We start from the raw sequence: 15,832 nt of genomic DNA on the forward strand, positions 1-15,832 counted from the left end.
CATAGGCATAGCCCAGCATACCAGCATACCTAGACCCACAAATTTAAGGCTAAATGAATGATTAGAAAGTGCGACAATGCTGGGCTGGTACAGTCAGAAATAATTGTCTTTGGGGCTGATGTGATTACTGTGGCCCTGTAATACATCACCCCCAAATTTTCTGGTGTAAAACAACCATTTTATTTTGATCACAAAACTTCAGGAAGGGCTCAGTTGAGTAGTTCTCTCCTGAGATCTTGTGAGCAGGCTGGCTTCGTGCAGGTACAAACTGTGAAGTTACATAGGACCCTCTTCTTAAAGGGGCCCCACACTTGGCTTAGTGCACTGCTTGACAGTCTTAATGATTTTTTGGCAAGGAATTGTGTGCTTTAATTTTTCACTGGGCCCCATGAATAATGAGGCTGATTCTACTTATGAGGTTGTATTCAGATATTGGCTGGCGCTGCAGTGAATTGAAGTCTCAGCTAGACTGGGTGTCCAAGATGGCTCTTTCACATGCCTGGAAGTTGGTGCTGGCTGTTGTCTGGGAACTCAGCAAGGATGGTCAACCAGAGCATCTACACACGGCCTTTCCAGCATGGCATTCTGAAGGTAGCTGGGCTTCTTGCATGGCAAATGGCTTCCACCAGAATTAGCATTTTAAGAGAACCAGTTGGAAGCTGCATAACCTTTCATAGCCTAGCCCTAGAAAATGATAAAGCCTGAAAGAAGTTTCCTCCTGTAGGCATTGGAATGGGGCAGGGATTGGTTGTCCAAAAGCCAACAATTCACCAAGGTAGTAAGCAACCTCGGGAAAAATTAGAGGGAAATGAGAATGTTGCCCAGAGATTCCCAGAAACCACTGAGGAAGAGGCCCTGGTAAAGGACTGGATCCACTTCCTCCACACAAACAAGATAGAGGCCATTACAGTTTGAGGTATTTATGGAAACTGGTGAAGTCAAGGATCTCTTGATTGTATTTTCAGTGAGCTTCCCATAAAAATTCTATAATTGTATGAGTAAGCAAATATTGAAATTAACATGCTCTCTTTGACCACTCGCAGAGAATGATCCTCTGAGAAGATTCCATGGTTGAGAGACTTCAGTACAGGCAAGTGATTCTTGGCAGATCTCTGATAGAGAGACAATGTAGTTTAGCAACCAAAGGCAAGAGTCATAACCTCAAGAAAGGTACTCACCCAGGGTGCCTGGGTGGCTCAGTGAGCTAAGCATCTGACTCAATTTTGGCTCAGGTTATGATCTCATGGTTCATGGGATTGAGCCCCACATGGGGCTCTGCACTGACAGCACAGAGCCTACTTGGGATTCTCTCTCTCCCTCTCTCTCTGCACCTCCACTGCTTGCTCTCTTTTGCTCTCACTCTCGCTCTCTCTCTTCCTCAAAATAAATAAATAAACTTAAAAAAAAATAAAGGTACTCACTCAAACTGTGCCTCAGTTTTCTCCTCTGTACAATGACACTGATTAATAGTTCTGAAATCACAGCGTTATTATGACAATTGAATGAGAAAATGCATGTGTTAGAAGAGACTCCATTGTATTGTAATCACTCAACAAGTCTTAGCTTTTATAAAAGGGGTTCTGGTACTAATGAGAATAATTAGGAGTACACCTTCTGTATAGTAGGAGTAATGCAATCATTTCTTCATCCAGTAAACTCACTGTCATATGACAACTTCGACTCATCTAAATTCTTAAGCCCACATTATACTAGTAGATTTCAAAAGCTAAGCAGCATAGATCCAAAGGATTTGTTTCCCTTTATACTGGATTATATTTTCTATACATTTTCAAATACAGTAATGAGAAGTTTGGCATCCCCTATGCAGGCACAGTCAAAAACAAGCGGCGGAAGCAAACTTTGCTTTCTTAATGGATCCCACTTGGGGTTTGGGGTGATCACAGAAGGTAATTAGGCAATTGACAAGTGCTCTGTGAGAAATCTGTGTCTTTTTTCCCTTAGATGCTGAAAAGCCCAGGAGTGTAGAATTGGCAGATGCATGGGACCACAGGAAACTAGGAATTTTCCACAAGCAAAGTATCCCATCTGAGGAAGGCAGGTGCACTCAGAACCCACTCCAACATCCAGCACACATAGCCCATCCCAGGTCTGGTCTCTGTCAAATTCACAAGAATGTGGTTGTGGGAAATGGTTACATGGCTTCTGGTGTTGTCACCACTATAAACAAGGGCTGGTCCTTGCCTTCAGGCCATGCAAAGGGCTGTGGTGTGTCACCTACAGACAGCATGTAAGGAAACCACAGAGGTAAGCCAGTGGAGTAGGAAGTCTGTAAGTTTTGTGACAGCCACAACCCCAGACCAACTCATAAATCCATCTTTGTCAAATGCATTGATTTACTTAACTATGAAAACAAGAATTAAAAGGTTGGAGGGGTGCATGGGTGGCTCAGTCAGTTAAGTGTCCAACTCTTGGTTTTGACTCAGGCCATAATTTCACAGTTCATGAGTTCAAGCCCCTGCATCAGGCTCTGTGCTGACAGCGTGGAGCTTGCTTGAGATTCTCTCTCTCCCTCTCTCTCTCTGCCCCTCCCCCACTGTCTCACTCTCAAAATAAATTAATTAATTAAAAGGTAGGAGCATTTACCCATAGGCCCTGCTTAAGGTGGTGTATTAAACAAGTAAGACCAGTAACAGCTAGTTCCAACTCAGAATTCCTCTAATGATTTACATTTTTTCTTTTAATCAACACCACAATCCTATGACACAAGTATTATTTATTGTCATCCTTATTTTACAGTTGAGGAAACCAAGGTTCAAAGAGATTATATAACTGGCCCAGGGTAGGCTTTAGATAAAAAATACACACACACACAGAATTTTAACATGGAAGGCAACTGTAAATATATAAAGACATATATATACTCTCTGTCTACATTATATAGTTCACAATAAAAAAAAAAAACAACTAAAACAGCTACAAGCATTATCTAATTTTTGTAAGTGGAAATAAAGGTACAAAAATAAAGGAATAACTACGTTAATTTTGGTTCATCAACCTAAAAGAATAGTATGAAGCCACGAAAAATTATTGTAAACACTACATGGAAACACAGAAAATGTATAAAACGTAAAGTTAAGTAAGAAATTACAAATATAAATTGCATTCATGTTGTGGTTACAGCAGTATAAAGCAGTATAAGGAGCTTTATATGAGCAGAATGAGACAGCAAATGAAATGAGCAGAAGAGAGAGCAAAATATGAAAAACAATATGTAATTGTGGCATGATACTGGGTGACTTTTCTCTCTTAATAACATACTGGACAACACATGTACCATACCAGGTACTAGTCTTAGCACCTTGTATACATTACCTTATTCCAGCCTCTCAACAATGCTGTGAAGTAGGTACTGTCATGATCCCCATTTTACAGTAGAGAAAAGGAAGGGAAAGAGAGATTAGGCGACTTGCCCAAGATTAGTGCAGCTAGTAATGCCAGAGCCGGCACTGTAGCCTGGCATCTGGCTCCAGGGTCACATGCTCAGTCATGACACTGTGATCTCTGATACTGCCATGATGTTTGTCCATTTTAAGAGAAGAGAAAGCATGAACACCTTTATGCTCAAATTGGAGTCATCCTTTTTTCTTTAACTTAATCTTCGTTTCAAAATATTTTCTCTTCACCGCTGAGCAGAACTCTCAAAATCAGCACCCACTGAGTGCTGTTAGTGAGATAGTGAGATAAAAACATCACAGTTTTTAACAAGACCAAAATCATGCATCTGGTACTAGTAAATAGATGTGTGTTTCTGGAAAGGCAGGAAGTAGTGGATCTCCAATGTTCTTCATAAATCAAGAGTTAATCTTGAGAACCTCCAGTGACCTATGTAAGAAACATTTAGTCATAGGTAACTTATCCAACTTCATGCAGATGGAGTGATAAGATGATTGATTAGGCAGTGGCGGGTCTTTAGTCCAAGAAATGCAAGTTTAATTTAAAAAAAAAATTTTAATGTTAATTTTGAGAGAGAGAGAGAGACAGCACAAGTGGGGGAGAGGCAGAGAGAGGGACACACAGAATCTGAAATAGGCTCTAGGCTCTGAGCTGTCAGGGCTCGAACTCACACACTGCAAGATCATGACCCGAGCTGAAGTCAGTTGCTTAACTGACTGAGTCACCCAGGCGCCCCCTGCAAGTTTAAATCTTGGGGCTAATATTTACTAGCTCTTGTGACCTTGGGCAAGTAATTAACTCCTCAGTTCCCTCATCTGTCAAATGAGGATAATGATATTTCCAAACTCATGCCACGTGAAGACTAAGATACACATAAAACAGCATAGTGCCTGACACACACAGCCAACGCTCAGCATATATGAACTGCTATTATCATTATGTTTAATAACCCTCAATGGAATTGTCATTGAGGTTAGCACCCAGGGCCACATTAGTACTCCAGACATGAAAAGTAAGGTTCTATTACTTTTAAATGCAATTTAATCTTCCCACAAATATAAGAAGATGCAGAGTTATGACTTGGTAAGTACAACCCCCCTGATTGCCATATTCACAAATATAAGGAACAAATGAAGGAAAATCCCCCATACATGAATGTTTCTTCTCACCACCCTCGGGCCAACACCACAAACCTGAATTCTCTCACTAACTGAAGGAATTCTGTTGTCTTGGCTACTCTTTAAGGAGGAGGGATTGGGTTTTTGTAGTCACTTGGAGATGCACAAACAAGGGTCAGAAACTACCACTTTTTCAGTGATTCTTTTAGCACCAAACAGGGTGCCAGAAAAAATGTCTCAGTGTTGGAGAAAATGTGTGTTCTTTTGTACCCTGAGGGAAGTCCAGCTGAACATGTACAACTCCTGGGACTTACTGGATCAAAAAATACTTCTCTTCCAATTGACATCAGTGGAGTAGGCTACAATGAATATTTGGGGCCAAGGGGATTTTTTTTAATGTATTAAATATGTAGTTTCCTCTATTCCTTTCAAATTAATTTAAAGTGGGGCACCTGGTTGGTGTTATGCCCAGAATTCGTGATCCCCAATACCGCCAGGGAGCCGAGTCCGATGTAAAAGAAAAAGAGCCTTTATTCGAGCTAGCTCGAGCTCAATCCCCTACCTGCACCGATGCAGTGGTGAGATACCGGGGAGAGAGCGAGTTTCAAAAGCACAAAGGTTTTACTGGGGCCTAGGGGCAGTTGGTGAGGTAATGGCTGTGGCCTCAGCCGATTGGCTGGGGAAGGGTCCGAGTCCTGTTAGGCAGGTGAGGGGGGGGGGGTTACTCAAGGGGAGGAGGTGTGGTCAAGGTGAAGGACACAGAACAAGATGGAGTCGGGTGGCGTAGGCCCGCCCTTTCATTCCCCCCTTGTCATGTAGCTTAGGGACCCAATCATGGGACCGGCTGCATTTATGGTGACAAGGGGAAACAGAGTTTGGAGGTTTACGCAAAGTTTTGGGAACCAAGTGTCCCTGGGGTGGCTCTGGGACGTCTGATTAAGTATTGTCCCCGAGCTGGTGTCTATGATCTGCCAGGTGATGTTTTGGGGGGAGTGGGGACTCCCGGCAGCATGAGCAATGACAAGCAGAGTTAACAGAGTTACCAATATTAGGTGGGTCGAATGCGCTGTAGCTTGAGCTTGAGCGGGTTGTGTTGGTACCGACTGATGGCCCATCGCATGACAAAGTCCTTCCGGATCGAGGAGGGGTCCGCTGGCCGAACGTGGGTGTGATGGACCCAGGTCGCGATGCCGTCTACCTTGAGAGCGGTGGGGGTTGTCAACACCACAATGTAGGGTCCCTTCCAGCGCAGCTCGAGGGTCTCTCGGTGGTGCCTCTTGACGTAGACCATCTCCCGGCCTGTACTGATGAGGTGTCGGGGTCAGGCCAGCCTCGTAGATGGCACGGAGGCGCGGCCAAATGTCCTCGTGCACCCTCTGGAGCCCTCTCAAGGAAAGAAAAAGTTCGTGATCTTTAAATTCAGCAATAGGGGTGCCTGGGTGGCTCAGTCGGTTAAGCGTCCGACTTCAGCTCAGGTCACGATCTCGCGGTCCATGAGTTCAAGCCCCGCGTCGGGCTCTGGGTTGATGGCTCAGAGCCTGGAGCCTGCTTCCGATTCTGTGTCTCCCTCTCTCTCTGGCCCTCCCCCATTCATGCTCTGTCTCTGTCTCAAAAATAAATAAATGTTAAAAAAAAAATTAAAAAAAAAAAAATAAGCTCAGCAATAAGTTCAGCTCGAAGGCTGGGAATAACAGGGGGTGGCCTGGCAAACATGATCTCGTAGGGAGTAAAACCCAGAGTGTAAGGAGTGTTTCTAACCCGGTAAAGGGCGTACGGTAGGAGAGTCACCCAGTCCCCGCCAGTCTCCATGGTTAATTTGGTAAGGGTCTCTTTTAGGGTTCTATTCATTCTTTCTACCTGTCCTGAGCTCTGGGGCCTATAAGCACAATGTAATTTCCAGTTTGCCCCCACCGCCTTGGCTACTGCCTGTGTTACCTGCGAGATAAAAGCTGGTCCATTGTCTGATCCTACCATGGCAGAAAAACCATACCTGGGTAAGATGTCTTCTAGTAGCTTCTTAGCCACCGTCTGAGCCGTTTCATGCTTGGTTGGGTATGCCTCCACCCAGCCAGAGAAGGTGTCTGTAAATACTAAAAGATATTTAAAACCATACTTTCCTGGTTTGACTTCAGTGAAGTCAACTTCCCATTCGGCTCCCGGTCTGGTGCCTCTGAGCCTGGTTCCTTTTTTATTTGATGTGGCTCTCGCGTTGGTGAGTTGGCAGGTCTTGCAGGCAGATACAACTTGCTCTATTTTGGTGCCCTGTTGGTGAATCTTGATTCCAGCATGTCGGATTAAGTCTTTTAATTTTCGGGCCCCCATGTGAGTAGACCGATGCATGTGCTCTAATATTGAGACTCTGAGCCGGTCTGGCAGCACGAGCTCCTTGTTAGGTGTATACCACCATCTCTTTATCTCCTGGGCCATGGGGAGTTTCTTGATCCGCTGTAACTCCTCCTGGGAGTATTTGGGCTGGTCTGGTAAAACTGGGTCTCCTGGGTCCGGTAGTTGTATGGTCATGGTGGGGACTGGAGTAAGGGCTACTGCCTTGGCTGCCTGGTCAGCCTTTTGATTACCTCTAGCTACTGGGTTATCAGCTTTTTGGTGCCCTTGGCAGTGGATAATGGCTAGCTTGGCAGGAAGCCATAAGGCCGTAAGCAGGTTAAGTATCTCCTGCTTATTTTTTATAGTCCGTCCTTCTGCCGTCAGTAACCCCCTCTCTTGATAAATTGCCCCATGAATATGAGCTGTGGCAAATGCATAACGGCTGTCTGTGTAGATGTTAAGCCGTTTTCCAGCTCCCAGCATAAGCGCCTTGGTGAGGGCTATGAGCTCTGCTCGCTGGGCTGACGTTCCGGAGGGTAGAGCCTCCACCCATACGGTGTCCGTTTCGGTGACCACCGCTGCACCCGCATACCTGTGTCCGTCCCGCACAAAGCTACTGCCATCAGTGAACCAAGTAGCCTCGGCATCGGGGAGGGGCCGGTCGGTCAGGTCCGTCCGGAATCCATGTACTTTTTCCAGGATTCCCGCACAATCATGTAGTGGAGCACCCAGGTCCTCGTGTAGTGCCTCGTCAAAGATGGTGGGTGAATTTTTGAATCCCTGAGGTAGCCGTGTCCAGGTGAGTTGCCCACTGTAGCCTGCCTCCTCCGTGTCCAGGTGAGTGCCCACTGCCACTGAAAGGCAAACAAGGGTTGGCTCTGGGGTGCCAGCGGCAGACTGAAGAAGGCGTCCTTTAAATCTAGTACAGTATACCAGACCCTGGAGGGCGCCAAAGAGCTCAAGAGAGTATATGGGTTGGGAACAGTTGGGTGTATGTCCGCGACCCTCTTATTTACTTTCCGGAGGTCTTGTACCGGTCGGTAGTCATTTGTGTGAGGCTTTTTGACCGGCAGTAAGGGGTTGTTCCAGGCAGACTGGCAAGGAACTAGTACCCCTAGGCTTCGTAGTCTCCGGATGTGTGGCTGGATCCCCTTCCAGGCCTCCTGAGACATGGGGTATTGTTTGATCCTTACCGGACTCTCTCCTGGCTTGAGCTCTACCAGGACTGGGGTCCTGTGAGTGGCTAGTCCCATCCCCCCCGTCTCTGCCCAAACCGAGGGGAATTCTTGTAGCCATCTGTCTATATTATCCTCTCTCAGGAGCGCCTCCTGGTGGAGGCGGTATTCATCCTCCAGTTTCATGGTCAGGACCTGGATGGGGTGGCCCTTGCCATCGGTGACCTGAGGCCCCCCTTGTCTGAAAGTTATCTGAGCTCCAATCTTGGTCAGTAAGTCCCGTCCTAACAGCGGGTAGGGGCATTCTGGTATTACCATAAAGGAGTGGGATACCCGGCCCATTCCCAAATCTACTGTTCTTCGGGTAGTCCATGAATACTGGCTCATACCAGTTGCCCCTTGTACCCAGGACTTCTTGCTAGCTAGTTTTCCTTGTGGGGTGCGGAGGACCGAATGTGCTCCGGTGTCGACAAGGAAGTCAATAGGGGTCCCCTCCACTTTAAGAGTTACCCTGGGTTCGGGGAGAGGGTCCGAACCCCGACTCCCCTAATCACTTAGTTCATCTAGCTCTAGGACTTTTACTCGATCAGTCTTGCTTCCCTTCCCGCCGGCCCTTTTTGGACAATCTCGGGCCCAATGCCCTATCTCCTTGCAGTATGCGCACTGATCCTTCTGCAGCCTCTGCTTCCCCCCTTGGTGGTTCCTTTACCTTTTCTTGCGTCGTCTGCCAGCTGCTGGAGACGGCGGTCTCGTTCCTCGGGGAAGTCAGCAGTGGTAGCTAGTAGTATTCTGGCCAGGTCTCAAGTCTGCTTACTGCTGGCAGCTGCCATGGCACGAGCCTGCTTGTCCTCAGGAGGCTCCCGGTTATTATATACCTTTTTAGCTACCACCAGTAAGTCCTGCAGACTTTTTTCTCCTAGTCTATCTATTTTCTGTAATTTTCTCCTAATGTCTATGGCCGATTGGTTTACAAAGGCCACGATAACAGATGCCTTGCTTTCCGGAGCCTCTGGATCCATGGGGGTATAGGTACGGAATGCCTCCATGATCCGTTCTAAAAAGGCAGCCGGAGATTCATCTTTTCCCTGTTGTACCTTTCCTACCTTGGCCAAATTGGTTGGCTTTCTAGCAGCCATTCGGAGACCCCCCATTAGAGTCTGGCGGTAGACCCGGAGCCTCTCCTTACCTTCTGCCGTGTTGAAATCCCACTGGGGCCGATTTAAGGGGAAGGAGGCATCTATCTGAGCCTGGTTGGTGGTGGGATTCCTGTCTGCGCCCGGAACTAGTTTTCGGGCCTCATTGAGGATTCTTTCTCTTTCTTCAGGCGTGAACAGGACCTGCAAAAGCTGCTGGCAATCATCCCACGTGGGCTGATGGGTAAAGAACAGAGCCTAATAAATCAATAAGCCCTGCCGGTTTCTCGGAAAATTTAGTATTCTGAGCTTTCCAATTGTAGAGGTCACTAGTGGCGAAAGGCCAATAGTGATGGGGCTGATTCCCCTCCGCGTCTGGGGGTCCGGTGGTTCGCAGAGGCAGAATAGTGGAGTCGGCGGCAGAGGCGGATTGCTCCCTCTGAGCCCTTTGTCTGGTAAAGGGCGGGCTTCCCACTGGAGCGTTTCCGCCACCCGCTCTCGGAACAGCGTCTGCCTCCCCCGGAGGGGGAGGATGGTGTTCTTCCGGCATCCTAGAGGGGTTATACGGAGGAGGAAAAAATTAATTTTTCTTCAGTACCCCCCTGTAGGACAGGGTAGAGGGGTGCTGAAGGCTGGGTAAGACTTTTTTTCTTCTTTGTCCCCTGCAAAGCAAGAATGGGTTTGGCTCCGGAGGGAGTGGGGCTAGGAAGGGCTTAAGCCAAGAGGGTGGGTAAAGGGGTAGTCTGAGTCTGTCCCATAACGTCCGTCCAGTAAGTCCACAGAACAAAACAGAGAAACACAAAAACAGACAAACAGAGGGCCCCTAGAAAGTCTTTCAACTCCATGGAAGCAAAACTGAAAGCTAGCTTAGACCTTTGAGGGGATTCCACGTCCCTCCAGAAGGGAGGATCGGAACGTCTTCCAAAACTCCCGGCCCGTGGTCCTCCAGTGCGTCCACTTAGACTGCATCAGGCACTACCAGAATTCCAGAAATGAGCTCACACAGAAAAGACAGACCAAACAGACAGACACTAACCATGGCCAGTCAGGCTCTCCGGGTCGGGGGTCCCTCGGGGGTCTTGGGGATCCCGGGCCGAGCCCCCAAATGTTATGCCCAGAATTCATGATCCCCAAATACCGCCAGGGAGCCGAGTCCGATGTAAAAGCAAAAGAGCCTTTATTCGAGCTAGCTCGAGCTCAATCCCCTACCTGCACCGATGCAGCGGTGAGATACCAGGGAGAGAGCGAGTTTCAAAAGCACAAAGGTTTTACTGGGGCCTAGGGGCAGTTGGTGAGGTAATGGCTATGGCCTCAGCCGATTGGCTGGGGAAGGGTCCAAATCCTGTTAGACAGGTGAGGGTGGGGGGGGGGATTACTCAAGGGGAGGAGGTGTGGTCAAGGTGAAGGACACAGAACAAGATGGAGTCGGCCGGCGTAGACCCGCCCTTTCAGTTGGTTTAGTCAGTTAAGCATTCAACTTCTGCTCAGGTCATGATCTAGCGGTTCTTGAGTTCGAGCCCTGCATCCAGCTCTGTGCTGACAGCTTGAGCCTGGAGCTTGCTTCTCATTCTGTGATTCCCTCTCTCTCTGCCCCTTCCCACTCATGCTCTGTCTCTGTTTCTCTCAAAAATAAACATTAAAAAAATTGTAAGTGAATTAAAAGATCTATATAATAATATTAACATGTTTAAATCCTTTGTTTAAATCACCTTAAATTATGTGTGTGTGTGTATGTGTGTGTAGAGATTAAATGGAGAGTATAAATTTAATAACCGTGAGGAATAATATAGCTGTGTTATTTTATTTTTTTTAATTTTATTTTTTAATATATGAAATTTACTGTCAAATTGGTTTCCATACAACACCCAGTGCTCATCCCAAAAGGTGCCCTCCTCAATACCCATCACCCACCCTCCCCTCCCTCCCACCCCCCATCAACCCTCAGTTTGTTCTCAGTTTTTAACAGTCTCTTATGCTTTGGCTCTCTCCCACTCTAACCTCTTTTTTTTTTTTTTTCCTTCCCCTCCCCCATGGGTTTCTGTTACGTTTCTCAGGATCCACATAAGAGTGAAACCATATGGTATCTGTCTTTATCTGTATGGCTTATTTCACTTAGCATCACACTCTCCAGTTCCATCCACGTTGCTACAAAAGGCCATATTTCATTCTTTCTCATTGCCACGTAGTATTCCATTGTGTATATAAACCACAATTTCTTTATCCATTCATCACTTGATGGACATTTAGGCTCTTTCCATAATTTGGCTATTGTTGAGAGTGCTGCTATAAACATTGGGGTACAAGTGCCCCTATGCATCAGTACTCCTGTATCCCTTGGATAAATTCCTAGCAGTGCTATTGCTGGGTCATAGGGTAGGTCTATTTTTAATTTTCTGAGGAACCTCCACACTGCTTTCCAGAGCGGCTACACCGATTTGCATTCCCACCAACAGTGCAAGAGGGTTCCCGTTTCTCCACATCCTCTCCAGCATCTATAGTCTCCTGATTTCTTCATTTTGGCCACTCTGACTGGCGTGAGGTGGTATCTGAGTGTGGTTTTGATTTGTATTTCCCTGATAAGGAGCGACGTTGAACATCTTTTCATGTGCCTGTTGGCCATCCGGATGTCTTCTTTAGAGAAGTGTCTATTCATGTTTTCTGCCCATTTCTTCACTGGGTTATTTGTTTTTCGGGTGTGGAGTTTAATGAGCTCTTTATAGATTTTGGATACTAGCCCTTTGTCCAATGTGTCATTTGCAAATATCTTTTCCCATTCCGTTGGTTGCCTTTTAGTTTTGTTGGTTGTTTCCTTTGCTGTGCAGATAGCTGTGTTATTTAAACATAAAAGTTGGTTGTGAGTTTCCTGGGGCCAAGCAAATAGGAAACATAAGTTTTGCACCTCTTGGGATAATGACTGCCAGGTACTGAGTACCTACCATTTCCTGGGTACTGTATTAAGTCTTTTACATTTTTTATTTTAATTACTTTACATTCTACTCTTTAACATAGGTATTATTCCCTATTTAACATATGAGGGTGCTGAGTCTCAGAAAGACGAAATTGCCTACATTCATATAACCAGAAAATGGTAGAACCAGGATTCAAAACCAAAAGCTGTCTAAATATTAAATGCATTTCTTCTACCACTTCTGTTAGGAAAAAATAAGAAAACCAATTTTGTAATCATCTTCCTCACTGTAAACTGCAAGTGATATTTTTCCTGTGAAGCATTACAAATAAGGGTGATTTTTATCCAGATTTGGGAGTAGGGGTGGGAGAGAGAGAAGGAGAGGGAAGGAAAGAGAGACAGAGAAAATATGTATCTCCCCTCAGCCCAGCTATCATAAGTGAGAACGAGATATCAAAGAAAAGACTATATGTTTTCCAGTTCCATGTGGAAAGAAAAGTTCCTCTCTCTACATATTATGGTGGCAATGCTGTATTTGAACATCTGGACTGCTCAACGTAGACCATTTCTCCTGCATTCAAAACAAAGGATCTCTGAGGCCCAGAAAGCTAGACTCAGCACTGAGGAACACAGGCTGCTCAGCAGTGTCTCAAAGTGGTTGTCAAAGACAGATTCCCCCATAAGGGAGCCATTTACTTCTGGGTACAGTGTGCCACCTTGTGAGCTGGCGAGGATGTGCAATTTCCTGAATGACAGCCAGCCCTCAGCCCAAGCTGTAACTTGGGCCCCAGACCCCAGGGGACACCACGTACAATGTATTTGGAGGTGTGAGATGTGGAAGTCCTTTTTACTGGCTCCCAGGGCCAGCCCTAGGCTGCACAGAGAAATGACTGAAGTGAGTATTTACCGGAAACATTACTGAGTGCTGCAAATCCAACATAGAAAATCATGAACCTGGAGTCATTAAATTTGTTTCTGCCAGTAATTACTCCAAGTGACCTTGAGCAAGTTGCCTCATTCCTCTGGGCCTCATGTGCAAATGAGAAAGGCCAGCCAGGTGATCTGCAGGATCCCATCCAGCTCTGAGAGGAGCTGTCACCTCTCTGGTCTTCTCACTGGCCTCGGGTTTCTGATCCCGTTTGTTCACTACTGCCAAAATTACCTTATGAGATACAGCTATGCTCATCACATCTGTAATAGAGCACACAAAACCTTTCACAAGTGGACCGTTTGCCTACTGTTCTTTTTTTTATTTCTTTTTTTAATGTTTTTTAATTATTTTTGAGAGAGAGACAGAGAGAGAGCACAAGCAGAGGAGGGGCAGAGAGAGAGAGAGACAGAGAGAATCCAAAGCAGGCTCAATGTTCTGAGCTGTCAGCACAGAACCCCACGTGGGGCTCAAACCCACAAACCACAAGATCATGACCAGAGCCAAAGTCAAACACTTAACCAACTGGGCCACCCAGGTGCCCCCATTTGCCTACTGTTTTTTGCCTACCACCATGTTCATTCATTCATTCAATTATTCTTTCAAGAAATATGTATTCCCCACCATGTTCCCCTGTCCACACTATCCCGAGCACATGGGACTACTTGCTGTTCCCCTAACATGCCAGGCTTCTTTGTTCCTCTGTGTTTGCTTATACTGTTCCCTGTGCTATGAATGCCCATCTCCCGTTTTCCACTAGACCAACTCAGATTCATTTCAGTGCAAATCTTCTCCTTTCTGAAATTTCCTGGATAGCTATCACCCTCTGTGGCTTCTTATCATTTCCTACCTTGATTATTGTATTTAGCACATTGTTTTGAAATTACATGTGTACATGTATATAACAAGGTAATAATATCTTGATACACTCAGAGGTGTGATTTTTTTTCCTCTGCAAATTCCTTCCTCTGTATACTTCTCCTACCCTTTTTTATATGTACTTTTATATGTACTTTTTATAGTACTACCCTCAGGATAGGGCAATTAGTGCCATAATCAGCAGAGAAAGGATTCATTGCACAAATTTGAACACCAACATGGACTTGTGAGATTCATAGCAAAATTATGAAGTTGATAGGACAGAAAATCTTTTCTAGATTTCAAGAGCTTGAACACTTTAAGTACAAATGTCAATATTTATAACATTAGCAAAAGATTATACAGCCAAGAGCTGAAGAGCCAGCCTACCCAGCTACTTCATTTCTACTCTCGCCTAGACTAGAAGAAAGTTATCCAAACTAGAGTTAAAGATAGGTATCAGGTTTCTGACACCAGCCTATCCTCAAGCCAAGTTTCAGGTGGGAGTGAGAACTTAGGCCCCACTTTCTCCCTCGGACCTGGAAAAGTAGCAACAATGCAGATGTATTCTGAGCCAGTGGTAGCATTAAGGAGAAAATGTGCTGGGGCGCCTGGGTGGCACAGTCGGTTGAGCGTCCGACTTCAGCCAGGTCACGATCTCGCGGTCCGTGAGTTCGAGCCCCGCGTCGGGCTCTGTGCTGACAGCTCGGAGCCTGGAGCCTGTTTCCGATTCTGTGTCTCCCTCTCTCTCTGCCCCTCCCCCGTTCATGCTCTGTCTCTCTCTGTCCCAAAAATAAATTAAAAAAAAAAAAAAAAAAAGTTGGAAGGAGAAAATGTGCTGTGCCATGTTGAGGCAAGGGAGGGATGAGAAAACCTCTGACTTTTCCCCAGAGTGGCATGGAGACCAGAATCTGGAGGCTCCTGTGCCATGCCCCGACCCAAGAAGCATAAGATATTGATGAAGGACAACCAGTGACCCTAAAAGTCCCAGAAATCTAAATGAGGACGATGCAAAGGGATTGCATGGCTCCAATGACCAGAGCCTCTGTGGACGGCCAGTCTCAACACTGTGGCCCTTCCATATGCATTTGTCTTTGCATCTCCAGTGGCTAGCACAGTGGCCAGTAAATGTTCACTTTGTACAATAATGTAGCCAGGAAGACGGAGCAGTAAAGAGTTACCAGGGAAACTCAGTTCTGTTTACACCATTTTCCTTAATTCTCCATGTAACGCCCAAGTACCCTTAATAATAAAATAACTCTCCATCTCATAGAAACAGAGAGAACTGTAGTTGCCAGAAGCTGGGGGGTGGGGGCAGAGAAATGAGAAGATGTTGGTCAAAGAGTATGAATTTATTTATAAGATGAATACGTTCTGGAGGTTTAATATATAGTGTGGTAACCATAGTTATCAATACTGTATTTATTGTATGCTTGCCATTTGCAGAGAGATCTTAAATGTTCTCCATAAACATAAGCACACAGAGGTAACTATATGAGGTGATGGAAGTGTTCACTACCTTACTGTGGTAACCAGTTCACTATAGAGAGAGAGAAATAGAGAGACAGAGAGACAAATCATCATGCTGTATACCATAAACTTACATATTATCTGTCAATTATACCTCAATAAAGCTGAGAAAAAAAGTCTCCAAGATCTCTCTCTCTCTTTCTCACACACACACACACACACACACACACAGCCACATACACACTAATAATAATAACTCTAACAGTAGCCTCTGATAAAAAACTGATGAGGAAATGTGAAAAACAAATGACAAGTATATAGAATTTCAAAATCTTTATGGTTATAAGCTCTGTGAGTATAGGTCAAGACTGGAAACAAACACCTAAAGTATTTTTCAATCATGAATACTTTATTACATTAGTACTAGATATGTTAATTTTTCTCCTAAAATTTTATATAACCAATATATCATAAATATATAGAGAGTTTCCTTACAAATGTAA

Source organism: Neofelis nebulosa, chromosome 6 (genome assembly GCF_028018385.1).
Source record: "Neofelis nebulosa isolate mNeoNeb1 chromosome 6, mNeoNeb1.pri, whole genome shotgun sequence".
Taxonomy (NCBI): domain Eukaryota; kingdom Metazoa; phylum Chordata; class Mammalia; order Carnivora; family Felidae; genus Neofelis; species Neofelis nebulosa.